Genomic DNA, 24,844 nt, shown 5'->3' on the forward strand with positions numbered 1-24,844 from the left:
GCGCGAGGCTGGCGCGAGCTACACCTAGCCGAGTGCTTGCATCGTCCACCGCCTACTGCATACGTGTGTGTGTGCACACGCATTCTGCGTGCGTGCGGCGACGACGACGTTCGCGAGGAGCTAAGGATATAACTCCAAAAAATTTAATTAAAATTATCTGTGGCCGGACCATATGTGACGCCAACGAGGCATCCGAAGGCACCCTTCTGTGCCCACATAAATAACCAGCCTAGTGTAATGCGGCTGCAAGAGCGGTCCAGCTAACCGCAAAAAAAAAAAAAAAAAATAAATAAATAAATTACGTAAGATAATGTTAAATTAATTACAAGAAATCGTGGTGTGTAAGCAGCTAACTACTGGGCAAATCGACAACTACAACAAGTTTTGCTACCAGCGGAATATCTGATCACTGCAGAATATTAACTCATTTCAGTCTGTGTTTTAATTAATTTTAGGTGGGCCGATCCCGGCGGTACTGCAATGCCGGGCCAACCCGCGACAGAGGTGGAGCAAGCCCCTAGCACTCCGTCATGAGCCAAAAATGAGTTTAATATTCTGGTCCTGCGATGCAGGACGTATCAGATATTAAGCTGATAAGAACAGATACTACACTTTTTTTTTTTTTTTTTTTTTTTTTTTTTTTTTTTACTCTTTTTTAGTTTTTTTTTTTTTTTTTTTTTTTTTTTTTTTTTTTTTCTTTTTTCTTTTTTTTTTTTTTTTTTTTTTTTTTTTTTTTTTTTTTTTGGGCCTCCTTCCTCCCCTACAGCCCTACCTTGTCCTCTCCAAAAATGCCGCCATCCTAGAGTGTCGACGCAGCACGCACAGGGTGCATTGAGTAGCAAGACTTGTTGCCAGGAACGAAATTAAAAGCGGGGGCATACTCTGCTATGCCGCAGTGGGCGACGACACTTGACTCAGAAAGACACCTCGCTCTGCAGGTGTGAAGAAATAGTGAGTTGAGAACCAAAAGGGAAGAAAGAAAGAAAGATAGAAATGAAAGGAAATTAAAAACAGGGACGGCAGCACACACAAGTGAAAATGAAACTGGCGAGATAATCCCATCGCCTAGAGAATTAACTAAGGAATAAGCTTCTAAGATTGATTGCGTGATTCCTATTTTTCCAATAAAGTTTTTGCAATAATTGTTCCAATTGCGAATCTGGGGTGAGTCAAGTCAGAGATTGGTGCAAAAAAACCAGGGGCAATCCTAGGCAATGCCTGGACAAGGCGCCCTAGGCAACCTGGAACACCGTTTGATATCCATGGATCATTGCAACTTTCAAATACCGGGCAAAAGTGGTCGTATAGTTTCGAGCAGATTCCGCCACGCGATGCTGGCTCCACAGGTAGTCCATGAAAGAGACAGCATCGGCGAGGGAAAGGTCGTAGATCGTGAAAATGGTGTGGCCCAAGAGCCACACCATTGCGTTACGTCTTGGTCGGGGTTGTGTTTGAAGATCAGGTGTAAGGAACCAGTCGGTGGACACATTTGCTGGCGTCGTCCCACCGATCAGCGCTATGAGCACACGTGCAAGGGTCCACACTTCTGTGACGTGGGGGCAGAGGAGGCGATGCTCCCTGGTGTCAACGTCACCACAGCGGCCGCAAGCAGCCGAGGGTCGTAGGCGGATGGCCGCCAGGCGATGGTTAGTGGGGATTAAATTGTTGACTACACGGTACCATAGCGCCGAAACTGCGGTGGGAAGGGCTGAGTTGTTAATATTAGCCCAAACTTGGCGCCAGATGACCGACGGTCGTCTGTCCTCTAATTTATGTGGCGTGGGCTGGCCTCGGAGTGCCTGGTAAAGGCGCTTCGACGTGCGTGCCTTGTCAGTGGCCACTGTGAGGACATAACTGCGGTGGAAGTAATAGTCTCTGACCGTCGTCAGCCGGAACGGAATATGCGTCAAACAGACCGGTGCACGCGCCGAGTGTGGACGATAACGGTCGAAGAGGACCGCTGTAGTCCCACCGGGGTCGGCTTCGCGCAAAGCGGTGACACGGTGTATCAGAAGGGCCGCACATTTCCGGGAAAAGTCAATGAGGCCGAGGCCGCCATCGGCCTTCGGCAACGTACAGGTCAGCGCATCAACCTTGAACAGCGCATGCCGCCACAAGAGCCAGTATACTGCTTGCGAGATGGCTCGGCCGATCTGCTTCGGCAGCGTAAGGAGTTGGGCGACATACCATGCCCGTGAGAGGAGATAACCATTAATCAGCTGGATGCGTTGATGGAGGTCGAGCCGTCGATCAGCGTGGCTCACGCAAAGGCCCCTGATGCGTGTGAGAAGCCGCCGCCACGTGAGGGTTAACATACGCTGCGGACAGGCAGTCACCTCAAGACCCAAGATACGCTGTTCCCCCACAACGCGGTACCAGGGGCGTTCGACGGTCAATGATCGTGGCCCTAGCGGAAGCAACACGGTCTTGTTGGGATTTAACTGAGCACCGGAGGCCCGTTCATAAACGTCGAGAACGCGGCGAACGGAATCGATGTCCCTGGCGTTAGCAACGAACACACCAACGTCATCGGCGTAGGCTGCACAGCGGAAGGTGACGCCTGGGAGAGCGACACCGTCGACCAACCGGCCAATGTCACGCAGCAAGGGGTCCAGCGCTAAGGCAAACAAATACATCGACAAGGGACACCCCTGTCGAACTGATCGCCTGATGGGAATGGGGCGCGACCGGCAACCGTTCACCACGATAGTGGAATTCGCCCCATCCAAGAAGTGCCGGATGATGCGTATGAAGCGCTCCCCAAAACCCATCCGCGACATAACGCCCAGCAGGTAAGGGTGCGAGACCCTGTCAAAGGCACCGGCGAAGTCCAAGGAAAGAATGGCAGCCGGAGTGCGAGTGTCAGCGGTGAGGAAGACAACATCGCGGTACAGGGAAGCGGCGGTGAAGATGTTCCGACGCGAAACGCCACAGGATTGAGTGGGGCAAAGTACCTTAGTCATCGCCTGTTTGAGACGAGAGGCCACGCATCGTGCCACCAACTTATAGTCAGTGTTAAGGACAGTGATAGGACGCAGGTCTTGAGCTCGACAGTGACCAGTCACCTTTGGAATAAGGGCAATACGTCCAGATAAAAAGTCGGCGGGTAAGTCGCATCCAGCAAAAATCTCCTCGCACATTTTGCAGAAACGGTCGCCGAGCAGGTCCCAAAATTGTTGGTAGAACTCATAAGGGAGACCGTCGGGGCCAGGTGACTTGCGTCCCGGACAGGCACGGAGGACAGATGTGAGGTCAGCGAGTGTCAGGGGCTCGGTTAAAGAGCCGCGGTCATGACGATCCAAAGAAGTTGGCACCCCACTGACAAGTGCACGTTGGGCGGCGACGTCGACCTCAACATCCGGGAAGAGGTGCGTGAAATGGTCCGTCAGGTGTTGGAGGACGTCACGGTTGTCCGTGATACGCGCACCATCATCTGTCTTAAGGCGCAGAATGGTGTTCTTCTTGGCACGAGTTCGTTCAGAGGCAAGGTGATAAATGGATGGCTCCTCGCCTTCAATCAGGGATGCAGAACGACACCGCACCACCATACCATCGGCTTTCTCCCGAGAGAAGCGAAGGATTTGCGCCTTAATTTTGTTGAGGCGCATGTGGAGCTGATCGTACCTGTCAGCAGGGAGAGTCAGGGCGTCAGTGAGACACTGCTGATAGAAGGCCAACGTGCTACGTTTCCAGTGGGCGACGTCGCGACTATATTGCCGGATAACACGTCGCAGCCGGGGCTTCGCACAGCGGAGCCACCAAAACACCGTGGTAGGGTACCGGGAAGTGTCCACGAGACAATCCTGCCACGTTTTCGTGACGAGAGCACGAAGTTCGGGCAGGGAGAGATGAAGGGTATTCATCTTCCAAGAGGTGCCACGAGGAACCGGGACGGGACCCGCGATACGCAAGGAACACGAGTACGCACAGTGGTCACTAAAGGCCACGGGTATGACTTGGACGGCACAAAGGGCGGGAGTCAAATCAGCCGAGACATAAACACGATCAATACGGCTGGCTCCAGTGGGATAGATGTGGGTAAATTGCGTGTAGGCGGGATGGAAGTGGCGCCACGTGTCAGTAAGGTCAGCCGCCTGAAGGAGTGAAGCGAGCGCTTCACACCGCATAGGCGTCGGGACCTGGTCAACTCCGGCTACCACACAGTTGAAGTCTCCGCCAAAGACGATAGGGCGACGAGCTGCTAAGAAAGGGGGGAGATCAGACTGAAAAAGTGTTGTTCTATCATGCCTGTGGTTAGCACCTGAAGGAGCATAGACATTTAGAAAAAGGACATCTTGAAGGATACATGCAAGGACGCGACCGTTGGGTAGCGTGGTAACATGGGATGGAGTGAATTCTGATCGGTAGAGCAAAGCAGTACCCCGCCGGGCGTCAGGGTCGATGTTATACAGTGCCTCATAACCAACCAGGTCAGATAGAAAAGGGGCACAAACCTCCTGGAGAAATACCACATCAAACGCACCAAGGCGGAGAAAGTCCTTCAGAGATCGAAGTTTGACCGGGTTGGAGATGGAGTTAATGTTGACCGTTAAAAGGGAGAGGGCTCCCGGCGGACGGTCAAAGGCAGGCATGGGAGAGCAACACAGAGGAGACAACGGCAGATAGGGTCACGGCCGTAGGGAAGCAGGTGTGGAAACATCCACACCGGAACCCAGCGATATCACCCCGGATGGGAGAAACAAATACGAAGCAGCTCATGTGGGGAAAGGCCCACTCAATCACGCATGTCATCGCCCTCGTCGTCAGCCCAGTTCAGGCCTCCCCCATCGGCAGGATAGTCTGAGCCAGGCGGCGCGGACGCGTCGGACACAGTAGGATGTGAAAGGGTACGAGTACGCTGCATTGGTTGGTCGCTACCCTGGTCATGTTTCCGTTTTGCAGGGATCGCTCCCCGATCTCGCGATGAACTGATAAGAGCCTCTAGTTGCCGAGCAGTTTGCCGCATACCGCCCGAGCGATCAGCGGAAACAGAGCGGGAAACCGAGGAGGCCTGAGAGTCAGCCTCACTGCCGCTCTCAGGGGGACGGAAACCGTCCGCCTCCTCCGCCGGCTGGTCCGGGTTCGCCTTCTTGCGTCGATGACGACGGCGGGGGGACTTAGCGTCATCTGCCGGGAGGGGCGGGGTAGGAAGAACGACTTCCATCTGTTCGACAGCGACCACATCACTCGCCATAGCAGGCACATCAGACGCCGCCGGCGGTACCGCCACAACGGGCGTCTGGTCCGGGACGGGTCCGTCAGCCGGTGCACTGGGTGCCGGTTGCACTGCTTCTGGCGGGGGCGACACGTCAGTTCGCTCAGCGGGACGGTGGGCAGCGCCCGCCACTACCTCGCTGAGGAGAGGCACAAGGTCGGTACCAGCAGTGCGTTCCCGCGGCAGTTGTACAGGACGCCGGCGCGGGCAGTCCACGCGGAGATGCTCCGTCGATTGACAAAGGGAGCAAGTCTGCGGTTGCCCAATATAGGTGATCTGGGCCCTGGTACTCGCAACATTTATGTACGACGGGATGTGCTGGCGGAGGTCCATGCGGACACTACGAACGCCGCTGTTGCCCTGGAAACGGTAGGCACTTCCCCACTTCTCATTCGTGATGCTGAGCACCGTGCCATACCGCGACAGGACACGGCCGATTACGTCATTGGGACACTCAGGGGGTACGTTAAATACCCGCACAGTCCGTATCCCAAAGCCAGATGGCACAATATGCACTGTTCCGACAGTTCCATCGAAGTAGCGGAACGGATGTTCGCCCGCGAGTGCCAGGCCATACTTTTCGTATTTCTCCTGGTCGAGAAATTTCACGAATAACGAGAATAAGACAAAATCCAGTTGAAAGGTGTCGACGTCATTTTCCGGTACTTTCAGATCACCAAATATCCATTCCTGTATTTCAAAGGCCGTAGGCCGTCTCGCTGCTCTGTCGAATACGCATTGAATACTGTTCGACCGGTTCGACATATTCACCGCAAAAATATCAACGCTGGAAAAACCAAGAACAAACGAAACGACCACGAAACGCGACTCGCGACCCGCTACAGAGCACAACGGACCGCTCCGACCGCGGGGTGCTTCTTAGCCAAAAGGCCGAGAAGCGATAAGGAAAAACCGCAGTGGAAGGGCCTAAATGCTTGCAGCGTGTGCGCTCCACTTGTGGGAGTGACAAACGGTGGTACGGGCCGATATGGCAACAGGCGACCGTCGAAAACATCGCAAAAGCAAGAACAGGAAGGATCGACAATTCACGAGAGCACTCGTCAACAGCCCAGTACTACCCTCCATGTCCAAGAGTAAACTGCGACTCCCATCTGTACGCCGCTAGCTGCCAGGGCAGTGGAGAAGCCGTGAGTCCGCCCCACAGCAGCTCCAGGGCGGCGCGAGCTACATCGGCGCGAGGCTGGCGCGAGCTACACCTAGCCGAGTGCTTGCATCGTCCACCGCCTACTGCATACGTGTGTGTGTGCACACGCATTCTGCGTGCGTGCGGCGACGACGACGACGTTCGCGAGGAGCTAAGGATATAACTCCAAAAAATTTAATTAAAATTATCTGTGGCCGGACCATATGTGACGCCAACGAGGCATCCGAAGGCACCCTTCTGTGCCCACATAAATAACCAGCCTAGTGTAATGCGGCTGCAAGAGCGGTCCAGCTAACCGCAAAAAAAAAAAAAAAAAATAAATAAATAAATTACGTAAGATAATGTTAAATTAATTACAAGAAATCGTGGTGTGTAAGCAGCTAACTACTGGGCAAATCGACAACTACAACAAGTTTTGCTACCAGCGGAATATCTGATCACTGCAGAATATTAACTCATTTCAGTCTGTGTTTTAATTAATTTTAGGTGGGCCGATCCCGGCGGTACTGCAATGCCGGGCCAACCCGCGACAGAGGTGGAGCAAGCCCCTAGCACTCCGTCATGAGCCAAAAATGAGTTTAATATTCTGGTCCTGCGATGCAGGACGTATCAGATATTAAGCTGATAAGAACAGATACTACACTTTGATCTTAGCCAAAAGGCCGAGAAGCGATAAGGAAAAACCGCAGTGGAAGGGCCTAAATGCTTGCAGCGTGTGCGCTCCACTTGTGGGAGTGACAAACGGTGGTACGGGCCGATATGGCAACAGGCGACCGTCGAAAACATCGCAAAAGCAAGAACAGGAAGGATCGACAATTCACGAGAGCACTCGTCAACAGCCCAGTACTACCCTCCATGTCCAAGAGTAAACTGCGACTCCCATCTGTACGCCGCTAGCTGCCAGGGCAGTGGAGAAGCCGTGAGTCCGCCCCACAGCAGCTCCAGGGCGGCGCGAGCTACATCGGCGCGAGGCTGGCGCGAGCTACACCTAGCCGAGTGCTTGCATCGTCCACCGCCTACTGCATACGTGTGTGTGTGCACACGCATTCTGCGTGCGTGCGGCGACGACGACGACGTTCGCGAGGAGCTAAGGATATAACTCCAAAAAATTTAATTAAAATTATCTGTGGCCGGACCATATGTGACGCCAACGAGGCATCCGAAGGCACCCTTCTGTGCCCACATAAATAACCAGCCTAGTGTAATGCGGCTGCAAGAGCGGTCCAGCTAACCGCAAAAAAAAAAAAAAAAAATAAATAAATAAATTACGTAAGATAATGTTAAATTAATTACAAGAAATCGTGGTGTGTAAGCAGCTAACTACTGGGCAAATCGACAACTACAACAAGTTTTGCTACCAGCGGAATATCTGATCACTGCAGAATATTAACTCATTTCAGTCTGTGTTTTAATTAATTTTAGGTGGGCCGATCCCGGCGGTACTGCAATGCCGGGCCAACCCGCGACAGAGGTGGAGCAAGCCCCTAGCACTCCGTCATGAGCCAAAAATGAGTTTAATATTCTGGTCCTGCGATGCAGGACGTATCAGATATTAAGCTGATAAGAACAGATACTACACTTTTTTTTTTTTTTTTTTTTTTTTTTTTTTTTTTTTTTTTTTTTTTTTTTGTTTTTTTTGGGCCTCCTTCCTCCCCTACAGCCCTACCTTGTCCTCTCCAAAATTGCCGCCATCCTAGAGTGTCGCCGCAGCACGCACAACATGGTGCATTGAGTAGCAAGACTTGTTGCCAGGAACGAAATTAAAAGCGAGGGGCATACTCTGCTATGCCGCAATGGGCGACGACACTTGACTCAGAAAGACACCTCGCTCTGCAGGTGTGAAGAAATAGTGAGTTGAGAACCAAAAGGAAGAAAGAAAGAAAGATAGAAATGAAAGGAAATGAAGGAAATTAAAAAGAGGGACGGCAGCACACACAAATGAAAATGAAACTGGCGAGATAATCCCATCGCCCAGAGAATTAACGAAGGAATAAGCTTCTAAGATTGATTGCGTGATTCCTATTTTTCCAATAAAGTTATGGCAATAGTTGTGCCAATCGCGAATCTGGGGTGAGTCAAGTCAAAGATTGGTGCAATAACCAGGGGCAAGCCCAGGCAATGCCTGGACAAGGTGCCCTAGGCAACCTGGAACACCGTTTGGTATCCATGGATCATTGCAACTTTCAAATACCGGGCAAAAGTGGTCGTATAGTTTCGAGCAGATTCCGCCACGCGATGCTGGCTCCACAGGTAGTCCATGTAAGAGACAGCATCGGCGAGGGAAAGGTCGTAGATCGTGAAAATGGTGTGGCCCAAGAGCCACACCATTGCGTTACGCCTTGGTCGGGGTTGTGTTTGAAGATCAGGTGCAAGGAACCAGTCGGTGGATACATTTGCTGGCGTCGTCCCACCGATCAGCGCTATGAGTACACGTGCAAGGGTCCACACTTCTGCGACGTGGGGGCAGAGGAGGCGATGCTCCCTGGTGTCAACGTCACCACAGCGGCCGCAGGCAGCCGAGGGCCGTAGGCGGATGGCCGCCAGGCGCTGGTTAGTGGGGATTAAATTGTTGACGACACGGTACCATAGCGCTGAAACTGCCGTGGGAAGGGCTGAGTTGTTAATATTAGCCCAAACTTGGCGCCAGATGACTGACGGTCGTCTGTCCTCTAATTTATGGGGCTTGGGCTGGCCTCGGAGTGCCTGGTAAAGGCGCTTCGACGTGCGTGCCTTGTCAGTGGCCACTGCGAGGACATAACTGCGGTGGAAGTAATAGTCTCTGACCGTCGTCAGCCGGATCGGAATATGCATCAAACAGACCGGTGCACGCGCCGAGTGTGGACGATAACGGTCGAAGAGGACCGCTGTAGTCCCACCGGGGTCGGCGTCGCGCAAAGCGGCGACACGGTGAATCAGAAGGGCCGCACATTTCCGGGAAAAGTCAATGAGGCCAAGTCCGCCATCGACCTTCGGCAGCGTACAAGTCAGCGCATCAACCTTGAACAGCGCATGCCGCCACAAGAGCCAATATACTGCTTGGGATATGGCTCGGCCGATCTGCTTCGGCAGCGTAAGGAGTTGGGCGACATACCATGCTCGTGAGAGGAGATAACCATTAATAAGCTGGATGCGTTGATGGAGGTCGAGCCGTCGATCAGCGTGGCTCACGCAAAGGCCCCTGATGCGTGTGAGAAGCCGCCGCCACGTGAGGGTTAACATACGCTGCGGACAGGCAGTCACCTCAAGACCCAAGATACGCTGTTCCCCTACAACTCGGTACCAGGGGCGTTCGACGGTCAAAGATCGTGGCCCTAGCGGAAGTAACACAGTCTTGTTGGGATTTAACTGAGCACCGGAGGCCCGTTCATAAACATCGAGAATGCGGCGAACGGAATCGATGTCCCTTGCGTTAGCAACGAACACACCAACGTCATCGGCGTAGGCCGCACAGCGGAAGGTGACGCCTGGGAGAACGACACCGTCGACCAACCGGCCAATGTCACGCAGCATGGGGTCCAGCGCTAAGGCAAACAAATACATCGACAAGGGACACCCCTGTCGAACTGACCGTCTGATGGGAATGGGGCGCGACCGGCAACCGTTCACCACGATAGTGGAATTCGCCCCATCCAAGAAGTTCCGGATGATGCGTATGAAGCGCTCCCCAAAACCCATCCGCGACATAACGCCCAGCAGGTAAGGGTGCGAGACCCTGTCAAAGGCACCGGCGAAGTCCAAGGAAAGAATGGCAGCCGGGGTGCGAGTGTCAGCGGTGAGGAAGACAACATCGCGGTACAGGGAAGCGGCGGTGAAGATGTTCCGACGCGAAACGCCACAGGATTGAGTGGGGCAAAGTACCTTAGTCATCGCCTGTTTGAGACGAGAGGCCACGCATCGTGCCACCAACTTATAGTCAGTGTTAAGGACAGTGATAGGACGCAGGTCTTGAGCTCGGCAGTGACCAGTCACCTTTGGAATAAGGGCAATACGTCCAGATAAAAAGTCGGCGGGTAAGTCGCATCCAGCAAAAATCTCCTCGCACATTGTGCAGAAACGGTCGCCGAGCAGGTCCCAAAATTGTTGGTAGAACTCATAAGGGAGACCGTCGGGGCCAGGTGACTTGCGTCCCGGACAGGCACGGAGGACAGATGTGAGGTCAGCGAGTGTCAGGGGCTCGGTTAAGGAGCCGCGGTCATGACGATCCAAAGAAGTTGGCACCCCACTGACAAGTGCACGTTGGGCAGCAACGTCGACCTCAACATCCTGGAAGAGGTGCGTGAAATGGTCCGTCAGGTGTTGGAGGACGTCGCGGTTGTCTGTGATACGCGCACCATCGTCTGTCTTAAGGCGCAAAATGGTGTTCTTCTTGGCACGAGTTCGTTCAGAGGCTAGGTGATAAAGGGATGGTTCCTCGCCTTCAATCAGGGATGCAGAACGACACCGCACCACCATACCGTCGGCTTTCTCCCGAGAGAAGCGAAGGATTTGCGCCTTAATTTTGTTGAGGCGCATGCGGAGCTGATCATACCGGTCAGCAGGAAGAGTCAGGGCGTCAGTGAGACACTGCTGATAGAAGGCCAACGTGCTACGTTTCCAGTGGGCGACGTCGCGACTGTATTGCCGGATAACACTTCGCAGCCGGGGCTTCGCACAGCGGAGCCACCAAACCACCGTGGTAGGGTACCGGGAAGTGTCCACGAGACAATCCTGCCACGTTTTCGTGACAAGAGCACGAAGTTCGGGCAGGGACAGATGAAGGGTATTCATCTTCCAAGAGGTGCCACGAGGAACCGGGGCAGGACCCGCGATACGCAAGGAACACGAGTACGCACAGTGGTCACTAAAGGCCACGGGTATGACTTGGACGGCACAAAGGGCGGGAGTCAAATCAGTCGAGACATAAACACGATCAATACGGCTGGCTCCAGTGGGATAGATGTGGGTAAATTGCGTGTAGGCGGGATGGAAGTGGCGCCATGTGTCAGTAAGGTCAGCCGCCCGAAGGAGTGAAGCGAGCGCTTCACACCGCATAGGCGTCGGGACCTGGTCAACTTCGGCTACCACACAGTTGAAGTCTCCGCCAAAGACGATAGGGCGACGAGCTGCTAAGAAAGGGGGGAGATCAGACTGAAAAAGTGTTGTTCTGTCATGCCTGTGGTTAGCACCGGAAGGAGCATAGACATTTAGAAAAAGGACATCTTGAAGGATACATGCAAGAACGCGACCGTTGGGTAGCGTGGTAACGTGGGATGGAGTAAACTCTGATCGGTAGAGCAAAGCAGTACCCCGCCGGGCGTCAGGGTCGATGTTATACAGTGCCTCATAACCAGCAAGGTCAGATAGAAAAGGGGCACAAACTTCCTGGAGAAAGACCACATCAAACGCACCAAGGCGGAGAAAGTCCTTCAGAGATCGAAGTTTGACCGGGTTGGAGATGGAGTTGATATTGATCGTTAAAAGGGAGAGGGCTCCCGGCGGACGGTCAAAGGCAGGCATGGGAGAGCAACACAGAGTAGACAACGGCAGATAGGGTCACGGCCGTAGGGAAGCAGGTGTGGAAACATCCACACCAGAACCCCGCGATATCACCCCGGATGTGAGAAACAAATACCAAGCAGCTCATGTGGGGAAAGACCCACTCAATCACGCATGTCATCGCCCTCGTCGTCAGCCCAGTTCAGGCCTCCCCCATCGGCAGGATAGTCTAAGCCAGGCGGCGCAGACGCGTCGGACACAGTAGGATGGGAAAGGGTGCGAGTACGCTGCATTGGCTGGTCGCTACCCTGGTCATGTTTCCGTTTTGCAGGGATCGCTCCCCGATCTCGCGAGGAAGTGATAAGAGCCTCTAGTTGCCGAGCAGTTTGCCGCATACCGCCCGAGCGGTCAGCGGAAACAGAGCGGGAAACTGAGGAGGCCTGAGAGTCAGCCTCACTGCCGCTCTCAGGGGGACGTAAACCGTCCGCTTCCTCCGCCGGCCGGTCCGGGTTCGCCTTCTTGCGCCGATGACGACGGCGGGGGGACTTAGCGTCATCTGCCGGGATGGGCGGGGTAGGAAGAACGACCTCCATCTGTTCGACAGCGACCACATCACTCGCCATAGCAGGCACATCAGACGCCGCCGGCGGTACCGCCACAACGGGCGTCTGGTCCGGGACGGGTCCGTCAGCCGGTGCACTGGGTGCCGGTTGCACTGCTTCTGGCGGGGGCGACACGTCAGGTCGCTCAGCGGGACGGTGGGCAGCGCCCGCCACTACCTCGCTGAGGAGAGGCACAAGGTCGGTACCAGCAGTGCGTTCCCGCGGCAGTTGCACAGGACGCCGGCGCGGGCAATCCACGCGGAGATGCTCCGTCGATTGACAAAGGGAGCAAGTTTGCGGTTGCCCAATATAGGTGACCTGGGCCCTGGTACTCGCAACATTTATATACGACGGGATGTGCTGGCGGAGGTCCATGCGGACACTACGAACGCCGCTGTTGCCCTGGAAACGGTAGGCACTTCCCCACTTCTCATTCGTGATGCTGAGCACCGTGCCATACCGTGACAGGACACGGCCGATTACGTCATTGGGACACTCAGGGGGTACGTTAAATACCCGCACAGTCCGTATCCCAAAGCCAGATGGCACTATATGCACTGTTCCGACAGTTCCATCGAAGTAGCGGAACGGATGTTCGCCCGCGAGTGCCAGGCCATACTTTTCGTATTTCTCCTGGTCGAGAAATTTCACGAATAACGAGAATAAGACAAAATCCAGTTGAAAGGTGTCGACGTCATTTTCCGGTACTTTCAGATCACCAAATATCCATTCCTGTATTTCAAAGGCCGTAGGCCGTCTCGCTGCTCTGTCGAATACGCATTGAATACTGTTCGACCGGTTCGACATATTCACCGCAAAAATATCAACGCTGGAAAAACCAAGAACAAACGAAACGACCACGAAACGCGACTCGCGACCCGCTACAGAGCACAACGGACCGCTCCGACCGCGGGGTGCTTCTTAGCCAAAAGGCCGAGAAGCGATAAGGAAAAACCGCAGTGGAAGGGCCTAAATGCTTGCAGCGTGTGCGCTCCACTTGTGGGAGTGACAAACGGTGGTACGGGCCGATATGGCAACAGGCGACCGTCGAAAACATCGCAAAAGCAAGAACAGGAAGGATCGACAATTCACGAGAGCACTCGTCAACAGCCCAGTACTACCCTCCATGTCCAAGAGTAAACTGCGACTCCCATCTGTACGCCGCTAGCTGCCAGGGCAGTGGAGAAGCCGTGAGTCCGCCCCACAGCAGCTCCAGGGCGGCGCGAGCTACATCGGCGCGAGGCTGGCGCGAGCTACACCTAGCCGAGTGCTTGCATCGTCCACCGCCTACTGCATACGTGTGTGTGTGCACACGCATTCTGCGTGCGTGCGGCGACGACGACGACGTTCGCGAGGAGCTAAGGATATAACTCCAAAAAATTTAATTAAAATTATCTGTGGCCGGACCATATGTGACGCCAACGAGGCATCCGAAGGCACCCTTCTGTGCCCACATAAATAACCAGCCTAGTGTAATGCGGCTGCAAGAGCGGTCCAGCTAACCGCAAAAAAAAAAAAAAAAAAATAAATAAATAAATTACGTAAGATAATGTTAAATTAATTACAAGAAATCGTGGTGTGTAAGCAGCTAACTACTGGGCAAATCGACAACTACAACAAGTTTTGCTACCAGCGGAATATCTGATCACTGCAGAATATTAACTCATTTCAGTCTGTGTTTTAATTAATTTTAGGTGGGCCGATCCCGGCGGTACTGCAATGCCGGGCCAACCCGCGACAGAGGTGGAGCAAGCCCCTAGCACTCCGTCATGAGCCAAAAATGAGTTTAATATTCTGGTCCTGCGATGCAGGACGTATCAGATATTAAGCTGATAAGAACAGATACTACACTTTGATCTTAGCCAAAAGGCCGAGAAGCGATAAGGAAAAACCGCAGTGGAAGGGCCTAAATGCTTGCAGCGTGTGCGCTCCACTTGTGGGAGTGACAAACGGTGGTACGGGCCGATATGGCAACAGGCGACCGTCGAAAACATCGCAAAAGCAAGAACAGGAAGGATCGACAATTCACGAGAGCACTCGTCAACAGCCCAGTACTACCCTCCATGTCCAAGAGTAAACTGCGACTCCCATCTGTACGCCGCTAGCTGCCAGGGCAGTGGAGAAGCCGTGAGTCCGCCCCACAGCAGCTCCAGGGCGGCGCGAGCTACATCGGCGCGAGGCTGGCGCGAGCTACACCTAGCCGAGTGCTTGCATCGTCCACCGCCTACTGCATACGTGTGTGTGTGCACACGCATTCTGCGTGCGTGCGGCGACGACGACGACGTTCGCGAGGAGCTAAGGATATAACTCCAAAAAATTTAATTAAAATTATCTGTGGCCGGACCATATGTGACGCCAACGAGGCATCCGAAGGCACCCTTCTGTGCCCACATAAATAACCAGCCTAGTGTAATGCGGCTGCAAGAGCGGTCCAGCTAACCGCAAAAAAAAAAAAAAAAAATAAATAAATAAATTACGTAAGATAATGTTAAATTAATTACAAGAAATCGTGGTGTGTAAGCAGCTAACTACTGGGCAAATCGACAACTACAACAAGTTTTGCTACCAGCGGAATATCTGATCACTGCAGAATATTAACTCATTTCAGTCTGTGTTTTAATTAATTTTAGGTGGGCCGATCCCGGCGGTACTGCAATGCCGGGCCAACCCGCGACAGAGGTGGAGCAAGCCCCTAGCACTCCGTCATGAGCCAAAAATGAGTTTAATATTCTGGTCCTGCGATGCAGGACGTATCAGATATTAAGCTGATAAGAACAGATACTACACTTTGATCTTAGCCAAAAGGCCGAGAAGCGATAAGGAAAAACCGCAGTGGAAGGGCCTAAATGCTTGCAGCGTGTGCGCTCCACTTGTGGGAGTGACAAACGGTGGTACGGGCCGATATGGCAACAGGCGACCGTCGAAAACATCGCAAAAGCAAGAACAGGAAGGATCGACAATTCACGAGAGCACTCGTCAACAGCCCAGTACTACCCTCCATGTCCAAGAGTAAACTGCGACTCCCATCTGTACGCCGCTAGCTGCCAGGGCAGTGGAGAAGCCGTGAGTCCGCCCCACAGCAGCTCCAGGGCGGCGCGAGCTACATCGGCGCGAGGCTGGCGCGAGCTACACCTAGCCGAGTGCTTGCATCGTCCACCGCCTACTGCATACGTGTGTGTGTGCACACGCATTCTGCGTGCGTGCGGCGACGACGACGACGTTCGCGAGGAGCTAAGGATATAACTCCAAAAAATTTAATTAAAATTATCTGTGGCCGGACCATATGTGACGCCAACGAGGCATCCGAAGGCACCCTTCTGTGCCCACATAAATAACCAGCCTAGTGTAATGCGGCTGCAAGAGCGGTCCAGCTAACCGCAAAAAAAAAAAAAATAAATAAATAAATAAATTACGTAAGATAATGTTAAATTAATTACAAGAAATCGTGGTGTGTAAGCAGCTAACTACTGGGCAAATCGACAACTACAACAAGTTTTGCTACCAGCGGAATATCTGATCACTGCAGAATATTAACTCATTTCAGTCTGTGTTTTAATTAATTTTAGGTGGGCCGATCCCGGCGGTACTGCAATGCCGGGCCAACCCGCGACAGAGGTGGAGCAAGCCCCTAGCACTCCGTCATGAGCCAAAAATGAGTTTAATATTCTGGTCCTGCGATGCAGGACGTATCAGATATTAAGCTGATAAGAACAGATTTTTATTTTCCGAGATAATTCTTAGTTACAGTTTTAAGAAGTATAAATTTAAGAAAAAATATTCATGACTCTATACAATGCGAGTTTTACAAGTTTGTTAAGTTTAGATAAAATAAAATTTAGAAAAACGGTTCTAACCGCACTTAAGTAATTGAACCTTATTCTAACTCGTGGGTTAAGCCCACTACTTAAATATTGGAAGGCCGCGTTAGGCGCGGATGCTTAAGTATATTACCTTAAGATTAATCCCGCGGTAGGCGCGGCCTTAGATAATTTCAGAACGGGGAAGGTTGGAGCTAGTTTAGGATCTATTTTGTTTATTACATTCTTCTCCATGCCCTGACAGCACACTGCACATGCACGGCTGCCAGCGGCTGGTGTGCCACGCACGCAGGCGGGTCACACACAGCCGGACTTCTCCCCTCTGTCCGCCTTGCGGCAGACGTCACCGGGGTGTCGTGGCAGGAGGGCGTTGCTTCCCACGCTGGCTGGAGACTGCCGGGCAGTAGGCACACGTTTGGCGCCGCCTAGCACCGCGCCAACCGAGGTGGGGGCCATATTCGGCGGACACCACGGAGGGAGGGGCACCAGGCAGCACCGCACGCACCGCTACTGACTCGGCACTGCTGCAGTGCGGCGCGAAGATGGTGTAGCGCCGCAGGTCCCGCGTCGTGGAGGAGAATCTCGACGCCGACGTCACGAAGGCACCGACCTCGAAGTTCTCCGACGACTGCAGTCTCGAGGGTCTCGCAGCCTGACGTCAGAGCATGCCACAGTCTAGGGGGACACATACTGGCGGTGGCCAGTAATGTGTTCCACGTAAATGTCGCGGGACCACTTGATGGTGTCAGACACCATCAGCCGCCGCATCAGTTGGCAGTAGCGGCTAGCGATGCCTAGGTGCCGAAGCACTGCATCGTTCTGGCGGTCCCACGCCCCCAGACTGCCAACAACCAGGGCGTCGACAGTGACGGAATAGCCGCGAGCGGCTAATCCGCGCGCAACGTCGGCGTACTTTATCCTCTTCAGTTGCCGAGCGTTGTCGAGCGCAATCCGCCTATTCTCGAAGGGGATTGTCACATCGACGATGGTCACAGTCTTAGCGGCCTCGTCAGTTATTACGAGGTCCGGACGCAGCCCACTGCTGTCCCCTATGACGGCTTGGTTGATCCTGATGTCAGGAACAGCAGCGTTTCCTCTCCTTGGCCGCCCAGCGACTGCTGTCGCGAGGCGGTTGAGGACCGCGTTGTGGCGATACTGCAGGGCTGCTGAGTGCACCATGCACGCGTTGATCACGTGCGGGAGCGTCTCGTTGTTGTGGCCACAGCGTCGGCAGGCTTTGTTGTTGTTTGCCCGCCCATCAAAGCGGCGACAACCGTTCAGAGGCACGACTCCGAGCCTGGCGCGATGGATAAAGCGCCAGTCTGCGAAGCGGGTGTATTTGCCTCCCGCTATGAAGTGGTTGGACGCTGTGGACTCCCTGGTACACTCGAACACCTTCCCCTGGTCAGGTTTCCTGAGTAGGAGGTTGCGCAGGCGCTGCCTCAGACACTCGCGGAGCGTCCGCGAGAGAAGACGTTTGGCGCCCCCTCCCACCCGGACATGCTCGACGCCAGTGTTGACGGTGCGTCCCACGCTGTCATCATCGTGTTGCGGTCCATCGCCGCCATCATCGAGGTGTCGTGTAGTCCCAGGCGCCGCCCCCTCCGTGGCCGGCTGCGTCACCCCTCCGATGCCGCCGTGTTCCGCGTCGTCAGCGATGGCGGGTTGGCCGCCGACCTCCACCTGCAACTCAGAAAGCAGCTCACTCCAGCGCCAGGTGACGCCACGCGGCGCTAGGCGCCTTGTGGCGTTCCTGACGCGCGTCCACAGTGACTGGATGTCACCTCCGTCGCGTGCGAGGTCACCCTCAGTGCTGCCGCTAAGGTAGGTGGCCAAGTCGGAACGACTCGGCTCCCTCCCCAGTCGGCGGCGCGCGGCCGTAGTTAGTGTGGCCCAGGCGATGTCGCGGACGGTGGCGTCGTCGCAGTGCAGCATGCGGAAGCCGTGGACGATCGTCGAGATGTCCGCAGCGTCCGCGAGCGGCGTCAGGCCGCATCCTCCCTCTCCCAGCGCGAGGTACAGCTGTTCGGTGGACGCACGCTGTGGGAGGAACAGCCATGATTTGACAGCCGCTTTCACTGCCTTGTCGAGTGCAGACAGCGGCCCCTTGCGTACCGCTCCGCCCCGCATGACAAAGTCAAGCCTAGGGAGGAGAAAGACACGCACAGCGTCAATCTTCTGCCAGGGAGCCAGCAGGGAAGCGTCCAGGTGCTGCAAGTCGCGTCGAATTGCCGCGATCGCATCCGTTGGCGTCTGCGTGACTTTGTACCCGGTGGGAACGCCAAGATGGAGGTAGGCGTCACCCGCACCGAGCACGGCTGGTTCTCCCCCTTGCAGGGCGAATACCGAGCCTAGTGTCTGCCGACGGCGGATGTGAAGCGTGGCACACTTCGACGGCTTGAAGGTAAGCCCGGCCCACGTTGCCGCCTCGCCCACAACATTGAGGAGCGTCTGCATCGCCTCTGAATCCCGCGCCAGAAGCACGATATCGTCCGCATACGCCAGTGCACTCACACTGACGCCGCTAAGCGGAATACCACACTCATTTCTGAGTGAGGTTGCGGCGCGAAGTATCGGCTCGAGCGCGAGATTAAAGACGATGGGCGACAGTGGACAGCCCTGCTTGACCCCTGCCTGGATCTCTATCTCCTCCGTTAGTCCGTCAGATGTACGGACGCGGGTGGAGCAACCATCGTACATGTCGGCAATTAGATGGTGCAATTGCTCTGGTAGTCCCATCCTGCTCAGTACTCCAAGGAGGTGAGCGTGAGGCACTGAACCGAAAGCATTCGCCAGATCAAGCCAAGCAAAGCATGCTTGGCCTCCCCTGCGCCTTGCATCGTCAATTGCCGTCTGCACAATGAAGTTGTGCTCGTAGCAGCCTTCAAACGTGCGGAAGCCCTTCTGTTCTGGGGAGAGCAGGTTCAACCGCTCTGCCCAGAGAGAAGTGCGGTCCGCAACGATTGCAGCAAAGAGCTTAGAGATGGTAGAGCTCAATGCTAAAGGCCGCCAGTTTGTCACGTCCGAGACGTCCCCTTTCTTGTGGATGAGGACGGTAGTGGATATTTTCCACTGCACCGGAGTCTTCCGCTCATTCCAGCAGCGCGAGAAGATCTTAGCTAGCACGTGGCAGCCAGGATCCTCACGTCGCAGGTCCGAGTAGGTGACTCCGTCTGCCCCAGGAGCAGTATTGCTCGCCTTCTGGAGCCGCTGTTGCACCTCTGAAGGTGTGATCGGCAGCAGGACCTCCTCGCTGACATCAGGAGGCGTGGTGGTGGCAAAGTCCGGGACAGCAGCTGGTGCATCTGTAACGGAAAAGTCGGATTTAGAGTATATTACCTTAAAGTGCTCCGTGAGCACGTTGCCATCGATTTGGCAGTACGGCGACGTCTCGCCAAGGACGCGCTGCATCGCCTTGCGCCGGTCCGCGCGGTACAGCTTCTGAATCTCAGACGCTGCATTCGCGTCGTACCGACGCTCGGCGGCCGCCGCGCGCCGTGCGCCACGTCCACCGCGCCGCCCACCGCGGCCGCGTGTAGGGGCAGGGGGAGGGGGATTGGCAGCAGCGTCGGCGCGGCCCTGGCCGCGGTGCGCTGCTGCTGGTGGCCCATCCTGTCGACCTCCGGCTGCCTGGCGTTGTGGCTTCGTCTCGGCGATCTCGGAGATGAAGTCCTCGACGGCCGCGACGAATGCGTCCCACGGTTGGTTGTGGACGCTCTCCAGGGCCGCCAGCCAGCGCCGCTGCCTCTCCGTTAGCCGAGCGTCGGCCGGGGGAGGGGGGGGCGGAGCTGCCTCAGTTGCGCCCTGTTCGGTGGGTACAGGGGGGCCTGTCAGGTCTGGTGTAGGACGGGAGCCTTGCGGCGGGAGGTTGGGACTGGGCCGGGTGTTACGGCGTCGGCGTCTCCTCTTCTTGCTGCCAGTTCTCGGAGACGCAGCTGCAGTCCCTCCGTTCACGTCGCGCCGCTCCGTCGTCTGCGTCGGTGGTGGTGCCGTGCTGCCATCTGGCGTGGGCCGCTCAGTGCTGCTATCGATCGCCGCGCTGGTGACAGGTGGCGCAGCGGTAGCAGCAGGGGCCGGTGTAGCTTGCGCCGGCCTGGCGCTCGGGTCGGGCGCACCGCGGCTGGTGTTCGCCGCGCCGCCAACAGATGGCCCGGCGGTCGCCAGCCGCCCGCCGCCGGCGCGAGAAACACGGGGTGTAGCTCGCGCCGGCTGACCGGACGCGCCGGCTCGCCCCGGGCCGCTGTTACGCGGACTGGGTGCCCGACGATCGCTACCAGATGGCGCAGTGGTCGTAGGGGTGGCCGGTGTAGCCCGCGCCGGCCGGGCGTCTCCAGGTGTAGCTCGCGCCGGCCTGGCGCTCGGGCCCAGCGCACGGCGGCTGTTGTTCGCCGCGCCGCCAACAGATGGCCCAGCGGTCGCCCGCGCCCTGCCGCCGGCGCGAGATACACGAGGTGTAGCTCGCGCCGGCCGCCCAGGCGCGTTGGCTCGCGTCGGGCCACTGTTACGCGGACTGGGCGGTATGATGCGCCGTCGGTCCGGGGGCGGTGGTCTGCGTCCTGCAGCACGGCGTCTGTCCCTCCGTGGGGTGACTACGTGCCACTCATGATCTGCAACAGGAGCTTTTGGGTTAATAGCACTCCCTGCCTGAGCGGAGACGGAGTGACGGGCGTCACTCGACGTAACCGCCGGCAGGGCAGAGGGAACGCGGCGCGTGTACGTCTGCGACCGCACAAGCACCACACCACCCGGTGCATCCGCCGGGCGCGCGGCCTTTGGTGCGTCAACCGGCGGCGCGGCTGCGCCGTGAATGACAACACCAACGGTCGCGGCGAGCGAGGCAGCCCGCCTGCCACTGTTCGCCCGCACCGCAGAGCCACCTGTTGGCGGCGTAGCGAATGCGGGCGGCAGTCCCAGGCCGGTACCCACGCTCCCGACAGATGGCGGGCGGGAGGCGCCTGCGGCAGCCGCACGACGTGGCCAGCGTACGCCACTGGGTGCAATGGCCGGCGCGGGCGGCGGCGAGCCGCGACCCATGCCGGACACAGCGCCTCTGGCCGGAGCGACGCGTTCGGCGGCAGGCGTCGGCAGCGTGCTGCCTTCACCTCCCGAACTTGCGCTCGGCACTCGTGGCGACGCGGTTGACGTCGCGGAGCGTGTCGGCAGGGGGATGCCAGACCTCCTCGGCGTGCGCACACACAGTACACACGACGCGGGGGTGGCAACCACCGCCGTCCTGGGCGTCGCAGACGCCTGCACACTCACACAGGGTGAGGGCAAGGCAGCCTGTGAGCCCACCACGCTGCTGCGGGTCAGGACCGCCGCGTAAGTTAATCCTAAGTCCAGCCGGTCTGTCCTACTAGCTTCGGGGACCGGACTGGGCTGTGGCCATAGCCCCTCTCTATTATCTAAGGCTAGGCGGCCTATGGTACTAGCTTCCCGAGCCGCTTTCGCCTGTGGCTTGCGCCCAGCACTAACTAAGGACGAAGGGCCTGTCCTACTAGCTTCGGGGGCCCTCGCCTGTGACCTCCCGCCGGCTGACCTCTCTGGGTGCCCCAGAGAGCCAGACACGGCATCGTGTCCCATACTCACTATCCCCCGACTGGCAGCGCCGGGGGTTGCGGAATCTGCATTGCAGAGCCGCTGGTGTAGCCGCAGCGTCTTCAGCCGCGGGTCGCGTCGGCCGCAAAACTGACACTCGAAAACGGGAACCGTTTCCGGGTCGTGCAGCCTCCTGTAGTGGCGGAGAAGGGCCGAGTGGTCCTTGTACTCGCCAAAAGTAGGTCTCCCGGCAGCCTTGGTGACGAAGCAGATCCGGCAGCGGAAGACCTCCGCCGGCAGCGTCACCACAAGCTCCATTGTTCAGGTCGCGGACCTGAAACAGGAGAATAAAAGCGACCGCTTCCCGGTGCAGAAATCAGCCCATATCAGCCCATATTAAGCTGATAAGAACAGATACTACACTTTGATCTTAGCCAAAAGGCCGAGAAGCGATAAGGAAAAACCGCAGTGGAAGGGCCTAAATGCTTGCAGCGTGTGCGCTCCACTTGTGGGAGTGACAAACGGTGGTACGGGCCGATATGGCAACAGGCGACCGTCGAAAACATCGCAAAAGCAAGAACAGGAAGGATCGACAATTCACGAGAGCACTCGTCAACAGCCCAGTACTACCCTCCATGTCCAAGAGTAAACTGCGACTCCCATCTGTACGCCGCTAGCTGCCAGGGCAGTGGAGAAGCCGTGAGTCCGCCCCACAGCAGCTCCAGGGCGGCGCGAGCTACATCGGCGCGAGGCTGGCGCGAGCTACACCTAGCCGAGTGCTTGCATCGTCCACCGCCTACTGCATACGTGTGTGTGTGCACACGCATTCTGCGTGCGTGCGGCGACGACGACGTTCGCGAGGAGCTAAGGATATAACTCCAAAAAATTTAATTAAAATTATCTGTGGCCGGACCATATGTGACGCCAACGAGGCATCCGAAGGCACCCTTCTGTGCCCACATAAATAACCAGCCTAGTGTAATGCGGCTGCAAGAGCGGTCCAGCTAACCGCAAAAAAAAAAAAAAAAAAATAAATAAATAAATTACGTAAGATAATGTTAAATTAATTACAAGAAATCGTGGTGTGTAAGCAGCTAACTACTGGGCAAATCGACAACTACAACAAGTTTTGCTACCAGCGGAATATCTGATCACTGCAGAATATTAACTCATTTCAGTCTGTGTTTTAATTAATTTTAGGTGGGCCGATCCCGGCGGTACTGCAATGCCGGGCCAACCCGCGACAGAGGTGGAGCAAGCCCCTAGCACTCCGTCATGAGCCAAAAATGAGTTTAATATTCTGGTCCTGCGATGCAGGACGTATCAGATATTAAGCTGATAAGAACAGATACTACACTTTGATCTTAGCCAAAAGGCCGAGAAGCGATAAGGAAAAACCGCAGTGGAAGGGCCTAAATGCTTGCAGCGTGTGCGCTCCACTTGTGGGAGTGACAAACGGTGGTACGGGCCGATATGGCAACAGGCGACCGTCGAAAACATCGCAAAAGCAAGAACAGGAAGGATCGACAATTCACGAGAGCACTCGTCAACAGCCCAGTACTACCCTCCATGTCCAAGAGTAAACTGCGACTCCCATCTGTACGCCGCTAGCTGCCAGGGCAGTGGAGAAGCCGTGAGTCCGCCCCACAGCAGCTCCAGGGCGGCGCGAGCTACATCGGCGCGAGGCTGGCGCGAGCTACACCTAGCCGAGTGCTTGCATCGTCCACCGCCTACTGCATACGTGTGTGTGTGCACACGCATTCTGCGTGCGTGCGGCGACGACGACGACGTTCGCGAGGAGCTAAGGATATAACTCCAAAAAATTTAATTAAAATTATCTGTGGCCGGACCATATGTGACGCCAACGAGGCATCCGAAGGCACCCTTCTGTGCCCACATAAATAACCAGCCTAGTGTAATGCGGCTGCAAGAGCGGTCCAGCTAACCGCAAAAAAAAAAAAAAAAAAATAAATAAATAAATTACGTAAGATAATGTTAAATTAATTACAAGAAATCGTGGTGTGTAAGCAGCTAACTACTGGGCAAATCGACAACTACAACAAGTTTTGCTACCAGCGGAATATCTGATCACTGCAGAATATTAACTCATTTCAGTCTGTGTTTTAATTAATTTTAGGTGGGCCGATCCCGGCGGTACTGCAATGCCGGGCCAACCCGCGACAGAGGTGGAGCAAGCCCCTAGCACTCCGTCATGAGCCAAAAATGAGTTTAATATTCTGGTCCTGCGATGCAGGACGTATCAGATATTAAGCTGATAAGAACAGATACTACACTTTGATCTTAGCCAAAAGGCCGAGAAGCGATAAGGAAAAACCGCAGTGGAAGGGCCTAAATGCTTGCAGCGTGTGCGCTCCACTTGTGGGAGTGACAAACGGTGGTACGGGCCGATATGGCAACAGGCGACCGTCGAAAACATCGCAAAAGCAAGAACAGGAAGGATCGACAATTCACGAGAGCACTCGTCAACAGCCCAGTACTACCCTCCATGTCCAAGAGTAAACTGCGACTCCCATCTGTACGCCGCTAGCTGCCAGGGCAGTGGAGAAGCCGTGAGTCCGCCCCACAGCAGCTCCAGGGCGGCGCGAGCTACATCGGCGCGAGGCTGGCGCGAGCTACACCTAGCCGAGTGCTTGCATCGTCCACCGCCTACTGCATACGTGTGTGTGTGCACACGCATTCTGCGTGCGTGCGGCGACGACGACGACGTTCGCGAGGAGCTAAGGATATAACTCCAAAAAATTTAATTAAAATTATCTGTGGCCGGACCATATGTGACGCCAACGAGGCATCCGAAGGCACCCTTCTGTGCCCACATAAATAACCAGCCTAGTGTAATGCGGCTGCAAGAGCGGTCCAGCTAACCGCAAAAAAAAAAAAAAAAATAAATAAATAAATTACGTAAGATAATGTTAAATTAATTACAAGAAATCGTGGTGTGTAAGCAGCTAACTACTGGGCAAATCGACAACTACAACAAGTTTTGCTACCAGCGGAATATCTGATCACTGCA

The 24,844-nt window shown here is 55.4% G+C and overlaps 6 non-coding genes and 3 pseudogenes across 6 annotated transcripts; all 9 read right to left on the reverse strand.

Moving 5' to 3' along the window:
* Positions 1 to 450: 450 nt before the first annotated feature.
* LOC124617233 lies at positions 451 to 625 on the reverse strand (annotated as a pseudogene).
* A 6,236-nt stretch (positions 626 to 6,861) lies between these two features.
* LOC124617180 lies at positions 6,862 to 7,054 on the reverse strand. The gene has a single exon (XR_006979963.1). It is a non-coding gene; the product is annotated as a U2 spliceosomal RNA (small nuclear RNA).
* Positions 7,055 to 7,797: 743 nt separating this feature from the next.
* Positions 7,798 to 7,972, reverse strand: LOC124617236 (annotated as a pseudogene).
* A 6,174-nt stretch (positions 7,973 to 14,146) lies between these two features.
* Positions 14,147 to 14,339, reverse strand: LOC124617181. The gene has a single exon (XR_006979964.1). It is a non-coding gene; the product is annotated as a U2 spliceosomal RNA (small nuclear RNA).
* A 743-nt stretch (positions 14,340 to 15,082) lies between these two features.
* On the reverse strand, positions 15,083 to 15,275 carry LOC124617182. The gene has a single exon (XR_006979965.1). It is a non-coding gene; the product is annotated as a U2 spliceosomal RNA (small nuclear RNA).
* Positions 15,276 to 16,018: 743 nt separating this feature from the next.
* On the reverse strand, positions 16,019 to 16,217 carry LOC124617241. Its single transcript, XR_006980009.1, has one exon. It is a non-coding gene; the product is annotated as a U2 spliceosomal RNA (small nuclear RNA).
* A 5,938-nt stretch (positions 16,218 to 22,155) lies between these two features.
* LOC124617244 lies at positions 22,156 to 22,267 on the reverse strand (annotated as a pseudogene).
* A 741-nt stretch (positions 22,268 to 23,008) lies between these two features.
* LOC124617183 lies at positions 23,009 to 23,201 on the reverse strand. The gene has a single exon (XR_006979966.1). It is a non-coding gene; the product is annotated as a U2 spliceosomal RNA (small nuclear RNA).
* Positions 23,202 to 23,945: 744 nt separating this feature from the next.
* On the reverse strand, positions 23,946 to 24,138 carry LOC124617185. The gene has a single exon (XR_006979967.1). It is a non-coding gene; the product is annotated as a U2 spliceosomal RNA (small nuclear RNA).
* Positions 24,139 to 24,844: the final 706 nt, after the last annotated feature.

This window comes from Schistocerca americana, chromosome 5 (assembly GCF_021461395.2).
Source record: "Schistocerca americana isolate TAMUIC-IGC-003095 chromosome 5, iqSchAmer2.1, whole genome shotgun sequence".
Classification (NCBI taxonomy): domain Eukaryota; kingdom Metazoa; phylum Arthropoda; class Insecta; order Orthoptera; family Acrididae; genus Schistocerca; species Schistocerca americana.